Source organism: Phlebotomus papatasi, chromosome 2 (genome assembly GCF_024763615.1).
Source record: "Phlebotomus papatasi isolate M1 chromosome 2, Ppap_2.1, whole genome shotgun sequence".
NCBI lineage: Eukaryota > Metazoa > Arthropoda > Insecta > Diptera > Psychodidae > Phlebotomus > Phlebotomus papatasi.
This window is the reverse complement of record NC_077223.1, coordinates 78169318-78179513: the sequence shown is the minus strand read 5'-3', so window position 1 is coordinate 78179513 and position 10196 is coordinate 78169318. Positions and strand designations below refer to the sequence as shown.

Here is a 10196-nt window from a genome sequence, read left to right as displayed (position 1 = left end):
AATATGATTTCTCTTACTACCCGATGGAACCTTATCTCGGTAGCTTACACTCGTAATCTTAACCTTTCAAACACAACCCAAATCTCATGATTGTGAGGATTGGAAAGAATAACAGCTTTTAGCAGAACGATTAAGCTCTCCTCTCCTCATCACACTTCTGCAAATTTTCATCATTACTGCAGAAGCCTATTACTGCAGATAACTAAATAGAGTAGTTTTTAGGCCAGTTTTTGTAAAAAAAAAACATAAATTGGGATTGCAAAAACTGATATAATCGCATGACAAAATCAGCAAAAACAAAAGAATAACGAAGAAGAAAAGATTGTGAAAAATCAACGCATAACAAGTCGATACATTGAATAAATATCTCAATTTATTTTAAATCTTTTTTATATTTTATGTTCTTATTAAATTGTGTACCTACATCTCCGAAAATCATTTAGATATCATAAGCGGAAAATCATTAAATATCTATGTATAATAACATGGAAAATTTGTTTTTTTCTTAAGTAATCCTTTCCTGTAAAATAAATTAAGGATTAACCAAAATATTATCCTTTTCGGTTGAACAATAAAGAATTACCTATAAAGACGTATATTCCAAAAGTGCTATTAGTTCTACAATACCTTGCATCCTATTTAATTAAACTACATGTCATGTTTGTTTCAGGCCGAACAATATAATCAATCAATCGAATTTGTGCTGAATCTAAAAGATCTTTGAAGAAGACTCTCTTATTCTCTGATAAGAAAAAAAAATTATTATATTTTCCAGTTTTTTAATAATTTTAATAATCAAATTTATGGAATTTAATAAAAGCCATTTTAAAGATCAAGAGCAAAATTTCGCAAATCTGTCTCTATTACTGATGGAAATTGTATAGTTCTATACGATCAACCGATCAACATCAATTTATAGTATTTCCAATCCTCTTTTAATGCCTTCCGGTAATTTTCTGCTATCTATTGCCATATAGAGAATATAGACTGATTCGAAATCTTACTACTTTTTTAATTATTATTGATGTATATTAACTTTCCCACTCCACTACTGTCCAAACTGAAGTTTCACGAAGGAGTCGAAGGCCTATGGTAATTTAATTATTTTGTTTTTGAAAAAGATTATTCTTTCCAAAAACGATTCTGTGGCTCTTCTGAGGATTCAAGTTATGGCTTTTGTTATGGTAGCTCAGGATAGCTCTCGTTTACACTGGGATCTCTTTCGTGACTCTCAATCATTGATGATCAAGTTTATAGAGATGCCAAAGAATAAGTCAATTTCCTCCTTTCCGTCCATGTTTTAATACACGGAATACAAAGCTACTGTACTGAAAAACTCTTCTAGAATAAAGACAGATGGGGAATAACTTCCGGACATTTCAAGAGAAAATTCAAGGAAAAGTCCCACCCTTTGTCCCTCCCTCCTAAACTGTATTGGATTCTACTAAGAACAACATCTCCAGAAAATTACTCTATTCGCATTTTTGAAAAATTTTCTACGAAAATTCACTAAATACACTATCCTAAGGAACTTTAACAAACGTTTTGTTTTTCTGCAGTCAAACAACAAATTTTCATGAGAAATAAACTCGATTCGTGTTGATTTTTTCCAAAAATTCTATCAAAAATTATTTTGATGTATTTTGTTCCAATATAGCTATTCATTTTTGAAGCAAAATTTTGGAAAAATAGCCTACAAACTAGACTAATTTTCTTCAAAAATTGATCTTTTAAGGTGTCTACACATTGGGAGCAATTTTCGTCAAAAATTGCTTTTTTGAAGGAAGTTGCTTACACTGCTGTACGTGGAAACGTCAAAATTTTGTCAAAAATGCAATTTTTGATGAAAATTGCTCCCAATGTGTAAAGGCCTTTAGTCAAAAATACCTAGACATTTTTTTTTTTCAAAAATGCTTTTAAAGAGCATTTTTGGGAGAATTTTGTCATAATAAATAGACACCTTAACCTATAAGGCTCACAAGTTGAAGCTAAATCGATCTTCTATTCTTTTTTTGGTCATTTTCCGAAGATCTAATGATTTTCAAAATAAATACAAGCAATAGCAATGAATTTTTATATCCTATAGGTTTTGTTCTCTTTGATTGGCAATTCTTCCAAGTAGTTATTCCAAATAACCGGGCTTTTAGGATTGACGGTTAACCGGTTTGGATGGCTCTGAAAACGGTTTCAAATTTAAGATTAGAATATGGAATTTTGAGCAATTTTTCAGAACTTTAACTTTGATGTAATATTTAACACATAAATATATTCTTTTTCTCAGTTAGTTTAGAACTTATTTATTTTATTGTTTTGCTTTATTTTGTATTTAAAATAATTCAGAAACTTTCAGAATGAAGGAAAATTACTGGGAGCTTTTCCAATAATATTGTACCGTGGAGAAGCTAATGAAATGTAGATTTCTGTAAAAATAACTATTTTTCACACAATTTATTTTTCTTAAAATAAATTGGTTATAAACGTTGTCATATTTGACAATCTTTAAGGAGGAAGTACTTAAAAATTATATTCTTAAGATCTTGGAAAATGAAAAAAAATATAGGAAACCTTCTAACGAACAGACCGAGAGAGTTTTCCTCTTTATTTTTAAAATCCTATAACTACTTAAATCTTATTAAACTTAAGTTTAGAAAATTTCAATCGTGAAAAAAAATAATATTCGCAAAAATATAAAAAAAAAATATTGGAAAGATAGTATGAAGATTTATTGCTACCTAATATTCGCTATAGTTTTTTTCAAAATAGGGCAGTTAATCGGTTTTCGAAACCGGTTAACTGTTGTTGGAATTACTACAGTTCTGTCTCTTTATATGCACACTCTCTATATGCACAGCTTTTGTGTCGGTTGCATTCAAAATCAATTTGTTTACATTTTGACAAAGTAATAAAGAAAATTATTTTCTTGGTAACTAATTTTTCTCGTTTTTAATTATCTTAATTTTATTTTTTCTGTCTCATATTATAGTTAAAATAACACGGGGAATTCTAGAACAATAAAAAAATAATAATGTTTTAAAAGAAAGAAAAAAACCGTTGGGAATTTCAAAAAAAGTTGTGCATATTCAGAGAGAGAACTGTCAAAAAAAGTACCGAAATTGTGCATATAGCGAGACAGCACTGTACTTCCAAATTAAAATTATGTCAAAAATCCTCCTTACTGAGAAGTTATTGAAGTTTAACTACATTGATAAACTTTTTGTCTGAAGCCCGTTACAAATCATTTCTTTGATTCCCAAATCCACGAAAAAAATATGAATAATATGTATCACTCGAACGTAAAATAATTTAAAAGTTTTCAAATTAAGTTAGTCTAAAGAAATCTACGTCTACGGTACTTCTAACAAACTTTGCTATAGTAATAAAATAGTATAGTTACAAACGATTTAAACAGTAATATGAGATTAAAAAAAATTACCGTTTATAGTCATTATGGTAATTAAACACAAAATCACTATTTTACTTGTAAATATTCTATAGGAAGTCTAAGAAATAAGAACCTATTAGCATGCAATTCATACTAAAGTCCTTAAACCTTTAAGAATCAGGAAGTCAAAAAAGGGGGGACAGAAAAAAATTATCTGACTATTTAAAGGGAAACAACACACGTTAGATGGTCGCAGGCGTCGCAGGATTCTTTTTTTTAGATTACCGATGACCAAATCATCCTTAAAAGATTAAACAATTTGAAGGTAAAATTAAAGAGTGCATTTATCCTTTCTATTGAAAACCACACAAAATCGACTTATCAAACTGAAAATCGTTTTTTTTAACTGTGCAATTAAAATATCCAAAATTCCGCAGGATAGTGTATGTAGAAGTATTGTGGGTAAACAGGTAGATTTTCTTTTCGCTTCTTATCCGGCAATCAACTTGGATATCTAGTCTTCTAAATGGTAACAATATGGCTTTAATACTTCATGCCCATCACTGTTTTCTTGCAACGTTCTTTAAGGTGTTGCCCGAGATGCTATTTATTTATTGCTAAAATTGATCACTTTTGGAATAATTTTCCACCCTCACATGTGATTTATGGCCTCCCGCGCCAAAGTCAAAAATAATACTGTGACACACAATAAACCCCCATTGTGTCATCTCAGATTTGACTCACAAAATCTCTGGAGGATGAATGCGAGAGGGAGAGATGTGTTGTGTCGCAAAGGGATGCCCAATAATTTTATGCGCGCAATTATGTGTGAATTGCACAATTAATCAGGGACGATGGATAATGTGGAGTGACGTGTGTTGAGGAGGGAAGAAGGCGGTAAGTTTTTGGTATAGAAGGCATCTGGATGGGTATAAAAGGTTTGAAGATCTCCCTGGCACTGATTATTGTTCAGTGGGAGACGGTCCCGGAAAGACAGTGTCAAAAGAAACTGGTGAAGTGGTGATCACTTAAGTGCTGCCTCAGTGTGATCCGGGGTGATTGTTGGGTATATTAGCCCCTAGGAACAAAAATAAAAATAATCCGAAACCGAGAAAGCATTCAATCTAGCCTCACAAATACAAATTAAACACACTATCTGGCTACTGATTACACTACACCCACAGAAGAGGGAGAAGAGGTAAGATTGTGGTGTTGTTTATTTGCTCCATTGAGGCTTTTTTTCTCCAACATTCCAAATAGGAATGTGGGAAAAAAGAGGCAACTGGGAGGAGATGGGAAAGTACCATGGGGTCGAGAGAAAATCAACCGAAAAGAGAAGTTCAAAGTTTTCCCGCCAATTTGCTTTTTGATTCCTCCAACGGACTTGGGGTATATCAACCGTATCAACAATCGCGCTAGACATACCACATTATAACTAAATTAGAATTCAATCAACTCTGCGACACTGGAACCCGTGAAATTATCCCCAAGTGTATCCCACTCCCACCACAACTGGCGTTCCGAGTCTAGGAGAGAGGAATGCAGTTTATGGGTGTCCCGACTCGAAAAAATTGACCCTTGACGAAGATAACATTAATTGCTTGTTGACGAAAGTTTGTGGTAAACACATCAACATGTCCCTCTCACTGCCTCACACCACAATAAAAATAAATATACTATGTATTTCTCAAAATACACACAATATTTATATATTTAATTGATATATCACGATGTGTTGCTATAGAGGAGATGAAATACTGCAATCAATGCTTTTTCCGGATCTTTTCATTCAAGAACAATTTATAAAATATATTTAACTATCTAGAAATATAATGCACTTCCCGATTATGTAGAAATAATTCAATGTTAGGATGGAAACACATTAACATAGGTCGACAGAGAATTTTATGAGCCAAATTCTAAAATATGTGACTATTGTCGCTTAACCCTTTAAGGACGATTGGAACACCGGTGTTCCATAAAAAAAATAATTTTTCCTGACTACCTAAAATTATTTTTTTCTTATAGGGGAAGTGCTTATAATTTTGGACAGTCTGCATATAAGCATCGATATCCTAAGTTTGAAGTGCCATATTTTCAATACTAATTGACTTTTCTTGTTACTCTCTTTTCAGAAGGATTGTTTAGAAACTTGGCAAGCTATTTATCATCTCATTTTTACTAAAATTAGTTTTAATACGTTTAAAAATGAATTGATATGTAGAGGTGAATTTGACTCTTATTTTGGACAACTTGGTTATTAATTTTTACAACTTGTCTGTAAATTTGGACAGATAATCCGCCTCAACAGGATGCCCATTGTTCTTCATTTTATGAACCAATCTTACCAAGTCCTCTTCCTGTTCATGTAAGGGAAACGTGGAATGTCACAAGAAGCCCAGAAACTTTCCATATCATTCATTAAAGTGAGTTGACTTCGGTACTCCAAGTACGTGCGGATTCGCTCATTCCCTGCCCTTTCCGGGAGCCTTTCAAGGCATTTCTCACTGCATCTCTTTCGTAGAGATGATGCTCCTTTATTTCTCCAGGCATTTGTCCAACCTAGTCATCACAAAAGCTAAAACTTCACGAAATTTCGTGAGAAAAACACCTGTCCAAAATAAGAATCATCACCTCACTGGTGAATGTCTTAAAAAATTTCCCATTTTTCACACGAAAAATATAATTCACAAGGCAAATCTCACTTCAGGTCAAATGTACAAATCATCAGTAACGTGAATCAACACAATATTCAATGAATATTCAATAATATCACTCAAAAACAGCGAACAAACTTTGTTAGTACTTCACCAAAACTAAATAAGACTGAAGTAAGCCACGAAGTTCTGTCATATTTCTCGTAAGCAATTGCTCACACTGAATTTTCAACAAAGCAATTTCAACTCAAATCATATTCAAATTTTAACGTATTTAGTGTTAAAATATTCCAAAAAGAACAAATATTTAGATAGAATTCATTATTCATCAAATATTGGAATAAAAATCCATCATTTTAATCAATTTATTTTTAGTGTCCAATGTTATCCTCAAAGTGTCCAAAATAAGAAACTGGACAAAATTAGAAGCATTTCCCCTACTTGTACGTATAGTTGCAAAGTAGAAGGTTGAAGGAATTTAGGATATTTTTTGCAAGTCTCTAGCTATTTGCTATATAGTAAATTTTTAAGATAAAATATGATGAATTTTTAAATTTTCATATTGAAAATTGATTTTAATTATTTTTGATACTTCCAAGTCTTTTTAAGCAAAACCGTTTTGTAACAAGAAACTACAATACTCAAGCATAATATATTTCACAAGAGTGAAAATTATCAGTCATTGGTATCGTCAGAAAAATTACTTAAATTTTTGAGCTATTTTTGTCCCTATCCTTCATTGAGGCAAAAATTACACCAAATCAGACTCTGTTGGCTTTTCAAAGGTTAGATGTAAGACATTTCACAAGTTTTGTTTATCGGTTTTATTTTTATTGCTGATTTTCGGTCAGCGAAAACTGTCTCGTTGTTAAAGGGTTAAAAAGATATAAGTTACGTCGTTATGACTTTGAATATTTTTGAACATTTTCTGAAGTTGTTATGGAATTTTCCAATAGACTATATCATTACAAATCATAAGTAAACTAAACGATTTTGGATATTTTTATTTCTAAATAATTGATATCCTATTTATTTATTGCCAAAAAAGGATCTTTAGTAATTTTAGTACTTCAATGACGTGGGAAAAATAGCCCGACAAAGGCAAAAATACATATTGGTATTCTTTTCTCCCTTTCCTGAATATTATGCAAGTTTGTGCAGGAAGTTGCACACGGAAAGCTAGACATTGCATTGTGTCGATTTTGATAATATTTTTCTTCATCCTCTTTTTTGATTTCAATTCTAGAAAGCAAATTATTTTCCTGGATGGTTAAACGACATAAGGTAAAGTACCCTTTATTCGACCGGTTCCTCTATTCGACCGGTAGATTTATTTATTCAATTTAATTATATTTGCTATAATATTTTGTATATGATCTAACATTAATAGGTCAGTTATTCTTTAAATAATACGAATCAGTGACAAATTCATAGAAATAGATGAAATTCACCATCAAATATTAAAAAATTGACCCACCGGTCGAATAGAGGAACCCGGTCGAGTAAGGGTACTTTACCTTAGATAAATGGTATTTGAATGAATTTATTTATGGCGCTGGCACACCTTTTCAATTTAGTGAAATTCAATCGATTGAAATTTTAACCTCTTACTCTTTCAAACTGAAATAAGATATGTTTGTCTCTTTCTGTCAAATGAAAATTGAAATTTCAATTTAATTTTCAATTTCAATTTTAAATTTCATTTGACCGAAAGGGACAGCTGTATCTGATCTCAGTTTGAAAGAGTAAAAGGTAAAATTTCAATCGATTGAATTTCACTAAATTGAAAAGGTGTGCCAGCGCCATTAGAATTTAAATTGAGTGAGCATTAAAACACGTTCCCTACTGGTTAAAAACTTGACTAGCTAATTTTTACAAACCTTTCTTGAAGACAGTTTTGCACCATCAGAAATATTTTGCAAATGATTGAAAAGTGATAATCGATTGATGCCAGGCATGCCAGGTCTAAACTATACGGCGATAGAACCTCCAATATAACCTCTCGCTCTCGGAGCTTCTATGGAGCGTTGTTAAAAAATGTTTGCGGCCTGACCTTGTCTTAATGGAACAAAACACCCTTCCTATTGACCAATTCTAGGCGCTTCTGATCGATTACCTGCTTCAATCTGATCAATTGTTGACAGTAGAGGTCCGAATTGAGCAATTAGCCATTGGACAGTAACTTGGATGATGTCCTTCCAATTCTACCGTTATTTATTTAAAATTTAGTTGAAATTTACAAAATGTTTAGCTTGAAAAACCTTATCACATTAACCTTAAGCCCCAATATCTCAAACAGAGTTCCCTCATCATTAAATTGGGGGAACCTTAGTTCCCGATCTCTTAGCGTGGAAATAGATAGAGATTCTACCCCATTTCATTCGCTCAGAGCTTCACAACTTAAGCGCCTCGGAGATTCACGTCCAATTTAAGTTTCCGAGGATCTTATATATTCTTAAATTTCGAGTCAAAATTGTTCTGTGTGTTTTGTAGCACTAAATTATATTACGTTAAAGCCAAGTTTCCTTTAGAAATATACGAAAGAAAATCGTATATCAATTTCTATATTTGATAACTATCAGTAAAAATAAAATTTAGTTTATATTACTGAACGGAAATCATAAATTGTAAATATCTAAAAGTAGTGAAGTATTCTTGGTAGAAGATAAATTAAGATGTTATGAAGCATATTATTTTTGATTTAATTTAAAGGAAATTTATGATCGTTTTTCGAATTATGTACTGACCAAAAATTTTTATTGCAAATTTTTACTACTCACTTTTTTTCTAAAGTCTATGCTTATCATTTCTTGCACTAATTATAACTTCAAAATTAAAATTATTTAATATCAAATCCAGTAAATAGTAATACTGTGAGATTATCTAATGCCCTAGACAAACTTACGGTATAAGCCGAGAAACGACTTAGTATGGGAAACTGATACAATCATTATTTGAATTAGGGTCAAAGGAACACCTATTGACACTTTAAGAATTAGTATCATGACCTATTGATCCTATTTTAAAAGTTCCCCTTTTCCCTCAATTTATGTTTTTAATAATTTTATTTTTTTAAATATGTATCACCTATTCCTTAAGTTTTTGGCAAATTATTGTCGTATATGACCGCTAAATATGAAATTTATTAAGAAGTTAGGAGAAAGTGGGATTCTTTGAAATGGGGTACCTTTGAAATTGGGCTTGATCTCCTATTTTTGAAAGAAATTAAGACCTATAATAATGTAATTTAGTTTTACAATTGGTTTATGAATCTAAACTATATCACGATGAGGTCCAGTATCTATTTAAAAATAGGAGAAAATAACCTAATTTCAAAATTTTACTTACTTAGGTGGCTGCAACGTATATTTAAGGGACTGGGGTTCTACTACTAACCTCCTTCAGTCCTGGCGACTCTGTGCCAGCTCCATTCAGCATTTCTCGTCCTTGTCCCTTCAGACTGACTATGTAATAGCTTTCTGGGCATTCTTTCAGCTGTCATTCGTTGAATGTGTCCCAGACAGCTAATTTAGTGCGCTCTTATGATAGCCATATCTAGCTCCTCATATAGAGGACTCCTGCGTATGATTCGTAAGGATATGGTACTCTCCGCTAACTGATTTCCTTACTAGGCTTTTGAATTTCAAGGTGCCCCAATTCCTCCTAATTGCCTAAGGAATTATATATTTAGCGATCATATACAGCAATAATTTGACAAAAAACATAAAACATAAGTGATATATGTTTAAAAAAAATAATTCTATTAATCTCATAGAGAAACGGCAAAAAAGAAACGAGCAGTAAAAAATTCAAAATGGGCAGTAAAAAATTAGAAATGAGCAGTAAAATATCTGATTATGGTCAGTAAAAAACTTAAATCTTTACAAAAATGGGTCTATTTTATATATTTAACATTTAAAATAGTTCCATATAGAGTGAAAAGCCCTTTATTTTCCCTTTGCCAAAATTTGGACGATAATATCACTGTTTCAAAATTTTTTGTTACTGATCAATTTTAACTTTTTACTGCTCATTTATTCAATGCCTAGAGAAACTAGACCCTCTCTCAAATGAATGATCTAAATCTAAACATACAGTCTTCCTGGCTTAGAGTTGCCTTCAAGAATTAAGCACAGTGAAGCTTTCTGGATGCAAAC

General features: G+C 31.8%; 1 protein-coding gene across 1 annotated transcript in view; it reads left to right on the top strand.

The window, feature by feature from the left end:
- Positions 1-4334: 4334 nt before the first annotated feature.
- The window catches only part of LOC129804527 (LIRP-like), a 16025-nt gene continuing 10163 nt past the window's right edge, over positions 4335-10196 (top strand). The window contains exon 1 of the mRNA XM_055851885.1: positions 4335-4580. The gene's annotated coding sequence lies outside the window, so the exon portion shown is untranslated. The remainder of the gene's footprint in view (positions 4581-10196) is intronic.